Genomic DNA, 18,738 nt, shown 5'->3' with positions numbered 1-18,738 from the left:
TCCCCTCTGGGAAACTAATCCCCAATCAGACCTGCTCTGTAACTTGGCCAAGGGTCTTTCACTTGTCTTCCCATGTAAGGCATCGTGCTGCCCCCTTCCCCTCATCAAATGGGAAAGTGTGGGAAAAGTGATGTCACACCAAGGATGCACATGGCCCGACACATCATGGTACCACAACTGTCCTCATCAACTGCACTAGGGGAAGAGTTGAAAAAATGACAAAAAGGAGGAAATTAAGGGCCAAATCCTCAGCTAGTGGGAGTCACTTCATTGCCTTTAATGGAGCCCTGCAGCTGCAGGCCTAGCTTTTAATGCTTCAAAGAATAAAGGGAGGTCTGAATGCGGTACCTCTGCTTCTAGAGGTCACCTATCAGGGGCAAGTGCCTAAGGAAAGAGGTTTATTAGGCAAGCTAAGGCAGAAATAAGCTAAAGAGAGATTTCACTTGCATGAGCTACAGGTTATTCGGTGTCACAAAAAGAGCTCAGTGTGAAAAAAGGCTTATTCAATTTGTTGTCTTAGCTCAGGAGCAGGCCCCATTTGAAATGTAACCAATACAAACGAACTTACAAAACAACCAGTAATGCACTAGGAAGTGCACTCCGTGAGGTATCTGTGCTTGCAGACCTCTTGCTGCTCAACAGCTGCGGTGAACCCTGGAAACAAGAACAGAAATGACTGAAAATATGAGACAAGTCAGGCTTAAAAACCTGCTCTCTGATCCCATAGCAGGCATTCAGGCCCCAGATCCACATGGTCTGCAGTTTAGACTTCGTGCTGTATTACCTCAAGCTGAGCAGGCTGTGTCCCATAGCGTTTCCAATCATGCCATAGTAAAGTGACTGAACAATTAAAGATAAGGAAACCCATTCCACTAAACTAACTCAAACTTTTACCTTAACTCAAACTCAACCGACCCTGCAGGTTCCTCCTTTTTTTCCCCCCAACCCCATGGATTCACACACAACACCTCTAAATGCATGCCACATGAAACTCAGTTGGAAAGCCAGCCAGCTTCTCACCCAAACCCTAAGGATTGTAAGTTTCACATCATTCAATATAGATATAGCTTTTGGGGCAGGGACCATCTTTTTGGTCTGTTTTTGTACAGCACCTAGCATAATGGGGTCCTGGTCCCTGACTGGGCCTCCTGGGTGCTACCAGAGTTTACCCCCCCCAAAAAAAAATCACACCCACAAGCTCAAGTTCACATGAAACTGGGCTGAGGTTTTCATTAACCTTTTGACAAACCTAGCTTGAGATTTGAGTCTAACAAAAGCGGGCAAGTGTCACCTGAATTGGGAGAGGGTTTTTGTTGCAAACATTTCACAACATGTTGCAAATACGAAGGGATGCACATGAAACACTATTTTCCCATTCTGCTTTAGAGTGTTGATCGATTAAGCCGGCAGATTTTCATAAAAATCACAGGAATAAAATTCGTAATAGAAGCATGTAATAAAAAGCTTTCCTTAACGGCTTGTCACACAAATTTACTTTAAAATACTCCTTCAAAGAGAATTGTGTGTGTTATTGTAGCACGGTGCAACATCCCAGCAGTAGCACCTCCTGGTGGTTCTCTGGGGAATCAGCCCTCAGCCAAGCAGACGCCTCTCTCTGCAGCGTCTCATGCTCAGTCCTGTCTCTGCTCGACCCTCGCTCTGATGAATCGGCCCTCCGCTTGAGTCACAGTCCATGCTCCTCCCCCTTCCAGGGGATTCTTCAGTCCATTCTAGGTCACTTCCCATAGTGGCCACTGCAGTCCTACCACCAGTCCTATGGCCATTGGGGGTGGGGGAGGGGCCTGCCCACTACTCCAGGTCCCAGACCAGGGACCCTATGTGTGGCAGCCTCTCACTGCATCTCCCCCAACTCTTCCATAGATTTATCTGGGCTGCTTCACCACTGCCCCAGTACCTTCTCAGCCCTTTCTACAGGGCATTTGGCTCTGCTGAATCCTAGCAGCCAGCCACTGCTCTGTCCAGGGTGCTGACAATCCTTCCTCTTCAAGCTCCTAGGAGACACTATCCTTACTTTGCCCTGTTGCTCCTTATATATTGGCCTCCTGGGCCCTGATTGGCTCCCATGCAGCTCCTTCCTATTGGATGCCTTTCCAAGGGCCCTCTTAACCCTTTGCTGGCCAGTGAGGGCCAGGCATCCCATCAGAGTTATGCATATGAATAATTATGCAACACAGAGATGGGCAGGTACTGGATTATGTAACCAGGATGGGTTTGTGAGAGTATAATGAGCAAATCCATTGCTATAAATCAGTAAGTTAGCTCATCTGCTTGGTACATACTACTTCTCAGTTTCAAATATACTAGAGTTCCCCAGAATCATGAGCTGGAGTTTCCCAGGCATCAGCTCTGATCATGACTGGGGGGAAATGGAAGAGCAGAAAGAACTACAGTCATAAGGAAAGACCATAACCATGAAGATGACCTTATTTTACTTAGATCTGATGTCCATGGATGAGAAGAAAGGGCTTGACCAACCCTGAGTCAGATAGGATAAACAGGGATAAACTGGCACCAGATAGCCCTCTGGCAAGTCTACAAGCCAGTGGTCAGATTAGTGGAGTTGTGTTGTCTTTTAGGAAGCAAGTCTAGATAAGATGGAGTTATTTTATGGAAAACAAGAATCAAAATGTACACATTAACTAGTATTAATACTATATAATCTTCTCCATTCATTGTGCTTGGTACTTGAGTACCAGTCACCAGTCTTACTGCCCCTCCCCAACCACTAAGTCACTGCATCCTTCTCCACAGATGCCTGGAGGTTGCTCAGGCTGGAATCAGATGGACAAGGTAGGCAGCACTTCCCAGTGGGAGGGGCATATGGTGGTATAAAGCAATAAATAAAAAGGTATTAAGCAGGTAGATATCTGACTGAATATAAATGGAGACTGCTTCTTAATTGGTCATTATTGACCATCAGCTTTTAGCTCACCTGTAGTTTACAATAATGCAGTTAAATATACTGATCAACCAATACAATCAAGCTTCTAATCAAGAGAGTAATCAGAATGCTCTTGAAACAGATCAGCTTCATGTAAGAAGCTAACAGGAAAACTTTATAGTTTCATTAAATCTAAATATTGTCATAGTTTGATTAAAGCAGAAGTCTTTGTAAATGAGCTTAGCAAACAGACGAAGCCACATTCATTTCCTAGTAAACATATAAAAAAAGGAGTTGTCACCCTTCGTGACTATAACAGTAAAACAAGCCAATGCTCAGGACACATTGCAATTGCAACATACTGAAACAAGTGACAGAAATACACTTTTAAAAAGTGCTTGTGGTGTCAGTGCTGCCTCAACAGCAACATGTGCTTATTTTTCAGAGGTGAAAACTTTTTCTTGTAACTTAGTATTTGAAGGAATGTCTAAAACACAAAAAAAGTGACATTGGCACTCAGACTAAACAGAAGAACGGCTCCAATAAGAGAAGCTGAATGACAGCAACCTCATTCCACACACTGATCACTCATTCCACTGGATTGTGTGTTCCTAGCAAATTCTACTCAGTCCAGCAATGCATCTAAAAAGTTTTGTAGCTATGTTTTGTAATTATAACAAAAAACGAATGAGATTAAAAACAATGGCACAGTTCAAGTGCTTGGAAGGACACTCCCAGGACCACTGTGTGAAAAACTGGGACTGCCCTCCCAAAACCAGGGTGGGTAGGTACTTTATTTATGATTGGAAGCTGTTGTGGATGGATGGAGAGAGCAAGTCTCCATATTGATGACTATATGAATGTGTTGAGTGCCTATGCCTGTGAGAAGGAAGCAGATGGATGAAGAGCATAACCTTTATCTAGAACAGTGGGAGGATGACGATAAGGAAAGGAAAGCACTTTCAGGAGCTTCCAAAGACGCCATCAATCTAGGTAATGAGAAGCCTTGTGTCAGGGCACCAGGGCTCTATACTGATCCTGAACAAACACATTGCAGAAGTAGCAAGGTCTGCATTTACCTGGCTGTAGCTGGACAGGAGATTGCAGCTGTTCCTCACAAGTGAGGAGCTTCCCATTGCAATCCATGCTTTCAATCCCTCCAGATTCAATTGCTGCATCTCACCCTGCCTGGGGCTGAAGGAAAACATGACACAGACGCTGTGACTCTCAGCACCCAACAGCCTCCCTCTTAGATTGCAAAGGCCATTATGAGCTTGTCACACATTGCTCTGTGCACTCCACTCTCCTCATTCGTCTCCAGACTGAATTCAAAACTCTAACCCTAATCTCCACAGCCCTGAATGGGCACAGACGTTGCCATCTCTGACACTACATCTCTGTGACCTACCAAGATGGCTGCTCCTCATAGGATCAATGCAGCTGGAGACACTCAGAATAAGGCTTTCAAGGACCAGGAGTGGGTTGGTGGGATCCCAGCTACGGAAGTTCAGACTGAGCCCCAGCCTAGACAGATTCAGAACAAATCGTCAGACTCACCTTTTGCCAAAAGCCTTCCCCCCAGTAACAGCATCCTTCCCATGCTCAGTATGTGGGAGAAGGTATTGGGATTCTGCAGTGGGAGAGAGAGAGGGGAGAGCTCAGCTCTCCCTTGTACTTTTTACAGGTTTCTACCTCCTAACACATCCTTTGTACAGTGGAAGATAAATAGGAAGAGAGATACCTGAAAGCATCCATTTAAATGACTGGAGTGATTTGGTGGAAATTGAGCAGCCTTCTTGACATTTATCAAGAAAGTCAATCTATTTATATGCCATTGAGAGAACACTCATTGATTTTACTGAGATGAGCTTGATAATGGGATCCAGAGCCTTTCCTCTCTAGATCACTGGTTCAATTGCAGGTCAGTAATTACCAAAAATCTTCTTCTGATGGCTGGTCAGCTGCCTGTGTGAAATAAGTGCCCATTGGACTCTGTTGCATCACACTGTGATTGCTCAGAGAATAAGCAGAAAACTGCAGCCTTGTGAGTGATCAGCCTGGGATTTTTCCACCAGCACAAAAATTCACTATGGAGAACAAAACTTAAAAAATATAAAGTTACCCCAGCATGGAGAAAGGCTAATAACTTAGTACATTACAGTGCTTACATGAATACAGATGATTGTGTGTCATATATGGGCTGCTCAAGATTTGTTTCACGTGTTTAGGAATTGTTTTACAAGCCCTGAAGTTGTTTTGACATAATGGCAAATACACTGGCCAGTCGATCGTATTCCCCTTATTTCCATTAACAATCAGCTAGGTATTGGTGTCCGTGGAAGGACACAGAGATGGTCTCAGAAAGGTTTGATGCAGAGGATCAGTTCCTAGAGTGCAGCTGAACTATACCAGGGAATGATTTGCAAAGACTGCTTAAAGCTCATATTTGCATTCCCCTGAACTTGATGCCATTGCCTGCACAGTTAGAGCAATCTGGGGACTGCTCTAGGGAAGTGGCTGATAGGAACATCCCTGGTCTTTTACTCTGTTTACATCCCTTTCTTCCAGCAAAGAGGACTAGGATGAAAAAAATCCTATGTAGGCTCCACACCACTGGAGGATCCCCCTCTAATGGAGAGTTTAGGGCCCGATTATGCTGGAATTGTGACTCAGAGTACCGCTACCATCCCAGACAGTGTTTAGAGAGAATTCCACCATTGACTGCAACCTGTCACTTCTGATAATAGAGCCCCTATGACAAAGGTGGCTACCTCTGATGTTAGCTCCGTGTTAGACATCAGTTCTATGCTCAGTGTTAACATCTAGAGTAACGAGACTTGTACCTCTCTAGAGGGCAATGCTTCGGAGGTGTCTGAATATGCATTAGGAATGCATCAAGACAATTTCTGTGATGTGGTTGCTACCTAGAGTGTCACCATTGTGGTGAACTATTCCCAATAATGAGTTATTAAAGATAAGTGTGCAATAAAACCCAAACTTAGTTTTTAGGTTCACGCCTCTAGGTCAATTCGAGAAAAAAAAGTTATTTGGTAGAGGACCACTAGTGAACACTTTGAATGATAAGCCCAACTTTATTCAAAAGGAAAGTGATCAGTTAAGCAAACAGGCATGCAATCACCTGTTACCTATTTTATATTTTAGTTCAGTTGTAGTACTGTGTAACAGGTGATCAGTCCACTGACAGAATGAAATACACTTTATAATCCTGGAACCTAGCAGTACCTTTTTGATGTTAATTGGAAGTCTCCTGCAATTTAGCAGAACTACTCCTTTATTAGTACTAGTTAACATTAAACTGCCCTTTACCAGAATTATATTTCTGCCACCTACCTATTGGCTTCGTATTACACATAATTTAAATTAACATCTGCACCAATCTAGATAGCATTTTCATAAAACATTCACAAGTCTTAAACACTCATTCAAAACCCTGTGACCATCACTTATAACCAAAACATAGCCAGAATGTACCCTTAGTCCATGTCCTTGTTAACTTCAGTTTTCCCATCTGCTGTCTCTCACTTATCTCTAATTTTCCTCACACTAGTAACCTCAGTTTCCCATACTCTTCTACACTTAGGCTACAAGAAGCTACACCTGCTCATTACCAATAGTTCAGATACCCTGCAAAGATACTAAAGAACACATTGTGAAGATCGTTTAATTTCAATGCACTTTGGGCACCTAATTCCCTTTAGACTCCTTTGAGAGTCCAGCCTTATTGGATTCACACACCACACACAGTGGGGCAGTCACCACATTTGGAATTTGTATTGCCTCTCATCCCAGACTATGGGACTAAGACTGAAATCTTGAGAAAGGCCAGTGAGTGACTAAAATATTAATTTTTCATCCTGAAGGATTCCTTTCAATAAATGACGATCTCTTTATCCTTTCTTTGTAGTTAATATAGAACAGATCCAATAACAATGGAGATACCAAAGACATAGGAAGCAGTATCCATAAGGTTTCTAAAGGAATATCTGGTGCTTTGAGAGCATATTGCAACTCCAGTATGATTTAGTCATGCTTTCATGACAAACTAGTGTAACATATTGTACTTCCAATATACTTTGAGCTTCATTATAGTGACATCCAGTGGCTGTTAAATGGATCCTGCTTGTGGGATCCCTAAAGATATGGCAGATAAAGCTCAAAGTATAAAAATAATGCTTGAATTTTTTTTTATTTTTTTTTAAATGCTTTGCAAGATCCCTTAGCAACATAGCTTGAGTTCAGAAGGAAAAGCAACAACTAAAATATTCAGACTTGGGAGCCTAAAGTTATATCCTTAAATCCATATTTAGGGCCTTAAATAAAAAGGGCCTGATTTTCAGAGTTGCTGAACACTAGAGTTACTATTTAGTCATCTGGATTTGCAGATGCTTAAAACCTCTGAAGAAATATGGGTTTTGGTGCACAACTTTAGGCCCCTAAGTATGAAAATGTTGGCCTGTTGGGTTCACTAGCCATGTTTAAGTATTTGTCTTCCCAAATGCATAAACTCAAGAATTTGGTGAAACCTTAAAGTTGTATTTCTGATTTGTGGATGGCAATCAGCTCAGAACTTCTCCAGACTTCGGTAACATCGCCCCAGCACTTTTACATCAGCTTCCCAAACTATAGTTTGTTATTTTGGGAATCTCCTTTTTACAGCTTTCATGGTCATGAGTAAGTATTTCTCCACTTAAACCACTACAGATGCTGTATTACTTCAATGTAGACACTACCTATGGGATTCTCCCATCAGCGCAGGTAATCCGCCTCCCTGAGGCCTGCTCTACACTGGCGACTTAGGTCAACTTAAGGTCCCTTAATACAAATTAATTACACGCGCGTCTACACTGACGCTACTGTTAATTCGAATTAAGGTGCCTGTAAAATCGACCTAAAAAGACCACCTCTGCAAGTGGTGTAGCGCTTAATTCGAATTAGTTAAATTGAATTAGCATCAGTGTAGACGCAAAGGGTCTTAAATCAAATTAATGGACCTCCGGACTGTATCCCAAAATGCCCCACTTTGACTGCTCTGCACAGTCGCGCTGTGCTTCTCCATGGTCACGGAAGCAGGAAAAGTCCCCTCCCCTCAAGCCCCGGGAACATTTGAATTTCCATTTCCTATGCTTGCTGCCAGCATTGGGAGAGCTTTGCCACTGTTCTCAGCATGTCTACTGCAAAGCCAAAACGTGCTCCAGCATGGAGTCGACCAGAGGTCTTAGACCTCATCGGACTGTGGGGAGAGGATTCAGCTCAGAGCCAGCAAAAGGAATCTGGACATATATGGGAAAATATCACAGGGTATGCTGAAGAAGGGACACCAGAGGGATGCTAAGCAGTGCCGAGTGAAGATCAAGGAGCTGCGCCAGTCGTATTGGAAAGCCAGGGAAGCTAACAGCCACTCAGGCTCCTCTCTGAAAACATGCAGGTTCTATGATGAGGTGCATGCAATTCTGGGGGGCAATCCCACTATGGTGCCTCCCCGCAGCATCGATACCTCCACTAGTTCACAGTCCATGAACAATGAGGAGGAGTCCGTGGATGAGGAGGAGGAGAAAGCTGTGGAGAGCAGGATGCAGGAGAGCGGGGTGTCCATTCTCCCACAAAATCAGGACTTATTCCTGACCCACGAGCAGTCCACCAGCACACAGAACAGCATAAATGATCCCAGGGAAGACATCTGGTGAGTTCTTTCTTCTTAACATTTCTGTCCTTAAACATTGGGTGTGGGGGGCACGAAGGGGATCTCAGGCGTTTTGTTGACTCTACTGGGTGGTTACCCAGGAATCCTGTTTTTTATGTGATGAGAAATGCTACTTTTATCATCAGTTGATATCACACGAAATATTTAATTTATGTAATCTGTTATCCCTCGAAAAAATTTTCAGGGAACGGCTGCCTTGTTCCTCCCTGCACGGTAGGATTCTTCTCTGCACTCAAGGTAGTGCACATCATGGCTTCATGTGTTTTAAGAATATCCTCCCCCCACGCCGTCCGCAGTTCCTCTCTGTAAGGGTTTGCAATACAAGCAGACGCCCCCTCCCACCCCCAGCCCCACGATGCCTTCCGCAGTTCCTCTCTGTAAGGGTTTTAAATACAAGCGCAGAGAGAAAATCATTAGCTACATTTTATCATGGCATCATTATTGAAGTTGACACATATGTATCTTGTTCTTCACTATGCTAACTATGGCTATATTGTTATTTTTCTTTCGTTCTGTAGACACCTCGTCAGTGGGCCGACCATTAAGCACTGCTGCGGACAGACTGTCCGATTGGAAAAAGGGAGAAAAAAAGCAGAGATTACATCTTTTCGGACCTCACGAACGCCTCGGCAGCCGCAGAGACAGAGCAAAGAGCATGGAGGCTGACCTTGTCCTAGAACATGGGACAAATGCAGGAACATGATTGCAGCACCACACAGGAGATGCTACGACTACTGCAGGACCAGGCAGACTTGCTCCGGCTTATTGTGGACAGAGTCCTGCTGCAGGCCCTCCTCGACGGAGTGCTATGCCGCCCTCCCCCGCCCCAAACAGGTCTCGGAAGAGATTGGCCAGTATGCAGTACTTGTTCTCCTCCACCCTGGTGGAGGGGAACATAAAGCTGCGGCAGCCACTCTGACTGCTAGCCACCAACCTATGAGCCTACCCCTGGAGACAGTGAATGAACCCTCCCCCCCGCTTCACCCAAGACTTGAATGTTAAAAAATAAATTTTTGCATCTTTCCAAAACGTTTCTTTATTAAATATCTGTCCATGAGGGATTTTTCAGGCACAGATATCGAAGGGCGGTGGGGGGGGGTGAGTATCAAAGGCAAACAACATACACGAACAGAAATCAGTCCTGCATCAAAGGCAAACAACATACAGGGGGGTGGGTGGTTGGCAGGGGGTTGGGGGACCATCAAAGGCAAACAAAATACAGGAACAGAAATCACTCCTGCATCTCATTGCAGAACCTGGTTTTCAAAGCTTCCCTAATGCAAAGTGCTCCGTGGTTAGCTCTCATCGTAGTGCTGGCATCTGGCTGCTCATAACTGGCGGCCAGTCTTTCTCCCTCCACAGCCCAACCCTGGGGGAACCTTTCCCCCTTTGCTTCACACACATTATGAAGAACACAGCAAACAGATATCACAGAAGGGAGGTACTTCTCACTCATGTCCAGCCTAGTGAGGAGACTCTTCCATCTACCCTTTAAATGCCCAAAGGCACATTCTACAACCATTCTGCAACTGCTTAACCTCTTATTAAAACACTCCTTGTCACTGTCAAGGTGACCGGTGTAGGGCTTCATTAGCCAAGGGAGCAAGGAGTAAGCAGGATCCCCCAGGATCACTATGGGCATTTCCACACCCCCAATCTGAATTTTTTGGTCAGGGAAGAAAGTTCCCACCTGCATCTTACAGAACAGCCCCGAGTTACAAAATACACGAGCGTCATGCACCTTCCCAGACCACCCCACACCGATGTCTGTGAAACAATCCCTGTGATCCACAAGCCCCTGCAGGACCATTGAAAAGTACCCCTTGCAGTTTATGTACTTGGTCGCCAGGTGTGCTGGCGCTAAGACGGGGATGTGCGTCCCATCAATGGCCCCCCCACAGTTTGGGAAGCCCCTCGTAAATCCATCCACTATGTTCTGCACATTTCCCAAAGTCACTATCCTTTGTAGCAGAAGTCTACTTATGGCACTGCACACTTGGTGCACGGCTATGCCCACTGTGGATTTACCGACTCCAAATTGATTCCCAACCGAGTGGTAACAGTCTGGGGTTGCCAGCTTCCAGAGAGCGATTGGCACTCTTCTCCACCTTCATAGCTTGTCTCAAGTGAGTGTTCACGCGCTTCAGGGATGGGGCCAGCTCTGAGCACCGTTCAAGGAAAGTTGCCTTTCGCATCCGAAAGTTTTGCAGCCAATGATCATCATCCCACAACTGCATAATGATGCGCTACCACCAGTCTGTGCTTGTTTCCCTGAACCAGAACCGGTGCTCCACGGACTGCAGGTGACACATTACAGCCTGCAGCAATCGGGAATTTTTCTGCTGGATGTCTTGTAGCAGGGCAGCCTCAGTGGCATAGATGTCGTATCTGCTTCGCCTTCTTGCTCTATTTCTAAATTACTCCATGATAAGCCGCAATGTATTTGTCACGCTCACAATTAGAGCGCAGAGTTGAGCTGGCTCCATTTCTCTGCAGCAATGGCAATCGCAGGGAGTAAAAAAATGGCGTGAAAATCCTTTTCCTCTTTGTATGGGGGGGAGGGGAGGAAGCAGCATTGCATCCTGGACAATGACACTCGTCACAACAGCCACCATGGCTAGTTGCACTGTGGTATAGCTACCCACATTGCACTGCTTTCTAATGCGACTTAAGGCTGGCTAGTGTGAACGCATGAAACCAGTGCAAACAGCGTAGTGTGTACAGTCTGCTGCGATTTATATAAAATCAGCTGCTGAAAGTCAAATTAAGCTAATTCGAATTAGTGCTGCAGTATAGACATAGCCTGAGAGGCAGTAGCTAGGTTGACAGAAGAATTCTTCCACTGACCTAGTGCTGTCTACACTGGGGATTAGGTCGGTTTAACTACACTGCTAAGGGTTGTGGATTTTTCACATCCCTGAGCAATATAGTTAACCTGATTTAATTTTCTAGTGTAGACCAGGCTTAGAAACTTGCTTACATATATGCAATAATTAAACAAATTATCTTAATAAACTTTAGGACAAAATTCACCCCAATGTGAAATGGAAAATGTTCCACTAAATGGAAAATGATTTGGGGGGAGAATTGAATTTGCCCCAAAGAAGTTTGCAAGAATTAATGTTACCACTGTATTACCTACAATAAGGTCAGTGAATACTTCAATAGCATTAATGAGGCAAAATGTAAAACCATAATAATCTTGGGCCTGAGTCTCTACCACATTATTTCAGTTCACACCAATGTAATTTAGCACAACATAGCAGTAAATCAGACCCAGTAAGTGTAGGTCAACCAGTCTCTTCCCCACCAACAATACCCAGAAAATACAGAGAACTCTAGCAAAGGGGATGTGTTGGGGCAGGGCTGAGGTTGGAAGGGCATGTTAGAGGTAGGAAGGGGTGAGACAACACAGCACGTCGACTGCAAGAATTTCAGACAGAGATATTGCTCATAGGCATCTGGAGTAGGCTGCCTAAATTATTCCAGGGATTGCCTGGCCCCTGGAGGCACCCAAAAATCACAATGGCACAAAGTTGGCTTAAAGCCACCTTTACCTCCCTCTCTGTGGTCTCAAATGCACAACACAAGATTTTACCTTAAAGAATTCAAAGATGACCTAGAAAATGCTTCATAGATGAGGGGAAAAGAGGCCATTCAATGATTTGAGAGAAAAATGTTAGACGTTCACTTAGAAAATTGACATAAAAGACTCGTGTCCCTTGAAACTGGGAATCTGACACATTGTAACCAACTACAATGACACCAAATGAAACTGGTAGATATTGACTGCAGATGATAACAATAAAGATATTAACAGGGTAGTAGTAAACTGCCCATAAAATATTCATTCCAGAAATTCTACACGTGCTTGTGCATGCTTTGGATTATTGGAATATCCTTTTCCTAGAGTTTAGAGACATGAAAAGTAGTATGAACCTACAATGAATAATTTAAGGACAAAGACAAGACATGTCCAAATGAAAATGCAGGTATCAAGGCACACTGTTGCTCTTATTAAAGATTAGGAGCTGTCTTTCCAATGCATGATACTGTTATACCCACTGAGAGATTAGAGAAATACTTTACATGTAAAGAGGTAGGGATTCAATTATGACTCATCCAATGTACAGTGATACATAAATATAACTGAGGGCTGCTCCTCTTGAACTTCTGGAAAATAACCTCAAAGCTTTGCATAGAAATTATGTGTCTAGAGTTCATTACTCTGTTCCAAGTGCTTGTCTACAGAGGGAAATTATTCCAGAATAGCTATTCCTGATTGATTCCATGTGTGGACACTCATGCTAGAAGAAGAGTGTCTTATTCCATGGAATAAACTAATTCAAATTAAGGTACTCTTATCCCAGAATAAGAGCATCCGCACAAGGATTTAACCAGGATTAGTTAATCTGCTTTACATTCATACCCTACCTTATTCCAGTTTAATTTCACAAGTAGACAAGCCCTAAGTGTCCAACCACCTATTGTTTATCCATCTCAACTACAGAGATGCAATTTATATCCTCCTTGGACATTCAGTTACTTACATTTTATTTTCAAAATCCTATTTGTGAAGTTGATGAAAATTTGACAGCTCACTGCCCATTTTATAATAGCACATACTTGGCCGCTCTACCAGGATTAAGGGTTATAGTTCACATTACTGCACAAAGGTGTGTCACAGAGCCTACTCACCATAGATGGTGCCTCCTTCTGGCCATTCTGGGGATTAACTTTTTCCAGGTCTGAGTTCCCCTTCCACTGCTTGCTGCATGCATGGCTGTCTTGGTCTCTCCAACACAGGGTGCTCCCTCTTCATGACTTGTTCCTCCAACCAGGTCACTGCATATGTTTCCCCCTTCCTGGTAATCAAAGTCTTTCCTTACCCAGCACTATGGTGCCACTTCCCCAGTGACAGGTACGAGAACCTAAGCCAGCCCTCTACTCTGGATTCCAGCTCAGTGACCCTCTAAGTAGCAGCCAAGGTCTATCCCATCCTGAACCTGTTCCAAGTCTTTCCTTACTTTCTGGCTCCCCCCCTTTTCTGGGTTTGTCATCCCCAAAAATCCCTCCTCCATGGGAGTAACTGCAGAATATTTAGCTCCTTAGCCCCCAAGCACACACCCCTTCATCTACAGAGTGATTACAGACTACTTCCCTGCAGCCCCTTTCTGCTATCAGCTCCCTGGCTTTATAGAAGCCCCACCTGTTCCTGCATAGGTGAGCTTCCCCTAATTAGGGCTTTCCTTTCAGTCTTACTTCGCCAAGCTTGCAGCCTAATAGGTTAATTGGCCCCACTGGCCTATATTAACCCCTTCAGGGCAAGTGTGGGGAACACACCCTATCATAAGACCTGAATTTCTTTTGTACATCAATTTGTTGCTCTATTTCTGGAGTTGGCAGATACAATAGAGGACACCACCAAATTGCAATTAATTGGATAGTGGTGTTCATAATGATTAATTAGGCCCCGGGGCCAGGGGAAGGGCTGTGATCCATCCGGCACATGTAATTTATTTGGAAAGGTATTTTCCTTCAGAAACAAAAACAGCTGTTCCTACTTGTCCAACTCCTTAGCAGGTATAAATTAGAATAGTTGTATTGTGGAGCAACACCCTGGCTCAATATTTTATGTTTTAAATTTATAGAGATGATATATTCCCCTCACTTCATGTATTATCAACTGCACAACTTTCAAAGCTAATATTTCACATTAAGAGTGTGTTAAAATACACAAGAAGCTACAGCCTTCTTGAAACTTCAAAGCCAGTTCCTGGCCTAAGCTGTAATTGCCTTGAACATCTGTGGTGCAAAGCAGCCAGAGGGCTGGATTAGCCATTTGGCCAAGGACTCCCCATGGCTAAGAAGAAGCTAGAGCAAGCTAGAGCAGCTCCTCTGCTCATAGGTTGGGGGGGGGAGCAGAGGAGGGGACATATCCGTATGACTAGAGATCCTCAGGGGATGGAATGACTCCTTAGTTATGGAGATTTAAAAATATCTCCAGAGAGTCTAGGAGAATGTTTTAGGGTCATGATATAATCTCAGATTAAACAAATCAGTGACCATGGTGTGAACTGGAGATTCAGTCTACCATACCGAAAAACTAATAGATCTGCTGAACTGTAGGGCATATTGAGCAGAAGGTCACTGAAGATCTAAGTCTTAATGCGATTTCTTTTCGAGGGGGGAGTGTGTGCGTATGAGGTGAGCCTTAGGCAGATCTATTGTGCGTCAGCGAGGCTGCCTACACTAAGCACAGAACAGCAAAAAGTGCACGTCAACTTTTCAACATCAACTAGGGGAACAGAAAGGCTAAGCTTGAGCCAGAACATTTGAAAGAGAGCACATGTGAGAGAAAAACAATTAGATTCTGACAAAGCAACGCAAGAGAAAAAAGATTGGATTAGAGATTGCCATTTGTTCTCAACAGTTAATTCATATTACATGAGCCCCAGGACAGGACCTGTTAGCAGCCTGCAGTTTTTAAGCATGGTCTCTCCGGCAATGGTGTGCACGCAGCATAGAGAAATGGCGCGAAAAAGCATTTGCAGTTTGTTTGGGACAAGAAGGAAGGGAGAGGGAACATGTTGCATCATGGGAGGACGACAAGTTTCCTAAAAGCCTCTGCAGCTAGTTGCACTTTGGGATAGCTACCCACGGTGCACTGCTTTGAATGTCAACCCAAGCATGCGAGTAGGGACACAAGAGCCCAGCTCAAGGAGCGTGTTGTGATCACACTCCTGTGACTTTTAAAATTCAGCAGAAGAAAGTCAATTTAAAGTAAATCCACTACAGTCTGACGTGTAGACATACCCTCATTCTCCACCCACTTTCGTTAAGCCTAGCTACACATCAAAACCATGGAGGAAAGTCAGTCTAGGATTCCTGATTTCTTTTCTCAAGCAGAGGCACAAAGTTGTCTTTTTTTGTTTTGCTGTTGAGCTTTTTCTCTCTGCCTGCTCAACTAGTTATTGTTCTGAGGATTATGATACATTATGATACATTCTTGAAAATATCAGAATTGCAGCTTTAAAGCCCATTAGCTGCTGTGCTTGCAGCTGATCAAATCTAAAACACACGTGCTAGTTCAACCACAGATTAACAAGTTTCATGCAGAAGTCTCTGAGTGAAATCCTATGTTATGCAGGAGGTCAGGCTACCATCATGGTCCTTTCTGGTTTTAAAATCTAGGATTCTCTGAGGTTATTCACTGAGAATGTGGTCTTTTTCTCTCTCCGGTAAGCAAACTGATTTGTATGGATATATTAAATATTTTAACTTGATGGAACAGTTTATGTGAGTATAGTTCAGTCCATTGATTGCTCAGAAACCGTTCATTCTCTGTGGTGTGTGACTGATTCAATCACATGGGATCGCTTCTGCTCCCTGATTGGATGACTGTAACTTTTTACAGGAGAATAATGAATGGTGACTAAAAGACAATGAATACTCTTGTCCATACACAAATATCCTTGAGTAACACAAATAAGGGTATTCTTATGAAGAGAGGCCATTCCCCAAATATTTGTACAAAGCAGGGCCCAGATCCTACAATCTGATCTGTGTGGGCTGACCGTTTTGTCCAGGTGGAGCTCTAATGTAGTCATTGTGGCTTGACTGTATGCAGGAATCCAACTATGCAGATCAGATTGCAGGGGTGCAGCCAAAAACCAGCTTGTTGAACATTCGTGAATAATGAACAGCTGTTTTGCAGTATTCAACCAGCACTATTTGGGTTCTTCTATTGCACTAATCATCATGGAATCTAAACAATCAGGAAAGATTATCATCCCCATTTTATAGATGGGGAACTGAGGCACAAAGAGACTGGGTCAGCTGACCAAGATGTGCTTGGGCTGAGAAACCTCATGCCAGCATGGAAAGGGTTAAAGAGAGCCTATAGGCCCAGCTAGTTCTGCCCTGCTATATCTGCAGCCAATGCCAGCCCTGGAGGGGGAAGAAAAGGAGAGAACCTGGCTCAGTGCAGGGCTGACAGCTGAAGAGGCAGGAACTAACTGCCTCCCAACATGAGGGGAGATTACTAGGACCGTGACAGGCAGGACAGTGACTGGGAAAGAAACACTGCGTTCCTGACTGAGGAGACCCACCCGTGGGTGAAGTGTCTTTGAACTATAGAGACATTGTGGGGTTCGACCCCCTCCAATCTTATGTTTGCCCCACCCAGAGGGACCAGAGGCTGCAGCAGGACATTGCAAAAGCTCCACAAGGGGGCGCTCCTTGAGTTGAGCCTCTACAGGCTGTTTGAACTATAGGGACCACGCTGCAAACTGAAGAAGCAGAGGTAGAAGCAGGCCAGGGCAGCTGACTTAGACTCTGTGCCAGGAGATCACTGCAGTCGTTGCTTCACACAGGGCCCTGGGCTGGGACCCAGTGGAAATGGAGGCCTGGGTCCCCCTACCATACCCACTTAATGACTGAGGCACCTCTGCCAGAGAAGCAAGAGGCTGGATGTCAGGCTGCCTGGCCTGGCCCACTGAGCACCCTATTATACAAGGTCACACAGAGAGTCTCTGGTAGGACTGGGAATTGAACCCACATCTCCTGAGTCCCAGGCCAGTGTCTTAATCACAAGGTTTTGTTTGATTATTTGTTTTTTTGCTCTCTTATAGTTCAGCTTATATTAGATATGCTTATGTACAACTCTGCTTATGTTATAGTACTGGCTTGTATCATATGTTCATGTCAGATATATATAAACATATACTTACTTCAGGGCTGTGATTTTAGTCTTCTGTAGCACATTCTGCGTATTGTATAGCACTATGCACTTCCAATGTCAGTATGTATAAAAATAAGCAACACACAATCGATTTACAAGTGCTAGTTGATCTTGTGTTCAATTTCCATCCATCTATGATGATGCAGTTTGCTTCCATTTGTACTATTCTGCAGCTGGGAAAATAGACAGGATGTAATGTCTTACATTTGATGCTTCACAAACATTTGCTTTGTCACCTTTTATTCTTCCCCAAGTCCAGCAAATGACCTCTGGGAAGTCAATTTCCAATACAAACATAATTACTGAAAAACAACACAAGCTTTGCTTTAAAGCAAAGAATGTTTTAGCAACATTGTACATTTTCAGAAACAAATACTGTCTGGATTTAGACAAGTCTAGTTTGACAAGGCCCCAAAATAACCCATGTCAGACTCAGAACTTACAGCTACATAAAGAAGATTAATGAACCAGGCAGAATGCACTGCACAGGAAACAAATGCCAAACATTGCTATCAGCTCTTTCTTGGGTGAGTCAGTGGCTGCTGTGGGAATGGGGTTCTAAAATAAATAGGACCATACATTTAGTGCAGTTGGGACATTCCAAAATGCCATAAAGTTGTCAATCTACATGTCGGAGTCAATGTGTAACCTTGTCAAGAGAAATAGAGGGTAGATTTGGAGCTGTAAATAGTCTCCGTCTTTTACAGTTGTTTATGAGCAGTAATGAAGGGAGGGCCTCTTTATGATTGCAAATCAGACTCTTTATTCAGATCTGCACTGTAATTACCATGTCGTGAAATTTGTAAGGAATACATATTTATTTATGTCTGAGAAAGAGAAAATATCTTAGTCAGAGGTGACAAAACAATTGAGATTATTTAAAGATTTTCAGGGCACTGTTCCAAAATTAAACTTGGAACATTATGAGGTTTTGTGTGTGATTTCCATCACAAATGGATAAATTTAAGTGCTGCAATCCAGTGTTGATATTTATCCTACAATATGGTGCATGGCTTGGGAAATGTGCTTTATCTAATCAACCACAGAATTCCCAGGGCAAACTCCAAGGGCCTTCCTCCATTTTTAATCATTATTTACTCAGTGGAATGACCTCAAAATGTGGCTTATACAAATTAGAGATGAAAGAGAACAGGCTAGGTTGTCAAAGACCTGATCCAATGCCTGTTCCAGCAGGAGTTGTTCCATTGACTTCAATAGCATTTGGATTAAGCCCAGTAGAGGACTGTTGCTTACAGTATATTTCCTAGTGTATTGTCCAGCCCAATTTTCAATGGTCCACCTGATGGACCCTCCATCATTTCCCTTAGAAGGCTACTTTATAGTCCAATTTTGTTAGAAAGTTTCTGACAT

At 43.7% G+C, this 18,738-nt stretch overlaps 1 long non-coding RNA gene across 4 annotated transcripts in view; it reads right to left on the bottom strand.

Annotated features, from left to right (window-relative positions):
• Positions 1 to 13,337, bottom strand: part of LOC137166382 (uncharacterized) — an 85,353-nt gene extending 72,016 nt beyond the window's left edge. For 3 of the 4 annotated variants that reach the window (XR_010923678.1, XR_010923675.1, XR_010923679.1), the window contains exons 1-2: positions 1,916 to 2,014; positions 569 to 654 (exon numbers count right to left, since the gene is read on the bottom strand). This is a non-coding gene — a long non-coding RNA (uncharacterized lncRNA). Of the gene's footprint in view, positions 1 to 568; positions 655 to 1,915; positions 2,015 to 13,322 lie in introns of those variants that run through there. The other variant, XR_010923676.1, reaches the window with a different exon arrangement.
• Between the last annotated feature and the right edge of the window lie 5,401 nt (positions 13,338 to 18,738).

This window comes from Emydura macquarii, unplaced genomic scaffold, assembly GCF_026122565.2.
Source record: "Emydura macquarii macquarii isolate MOO-44397 ecotype Brisbane River unplaced genomic scaffold, CSIRO-AGI_Emac_v2 contig_2846, whole genome shotgun sequence".
Taxonomy (NCBI): Eukaryota; Metazoa; Chordata; order Testudines; family Chelidae; genus Emydura; species Emydura macquarii.
The sequence above is the reverse complement of the archived record's forward strand: the minus strand, read 5'-3'. Positions and strand labels throughout refer to the sequence as shown.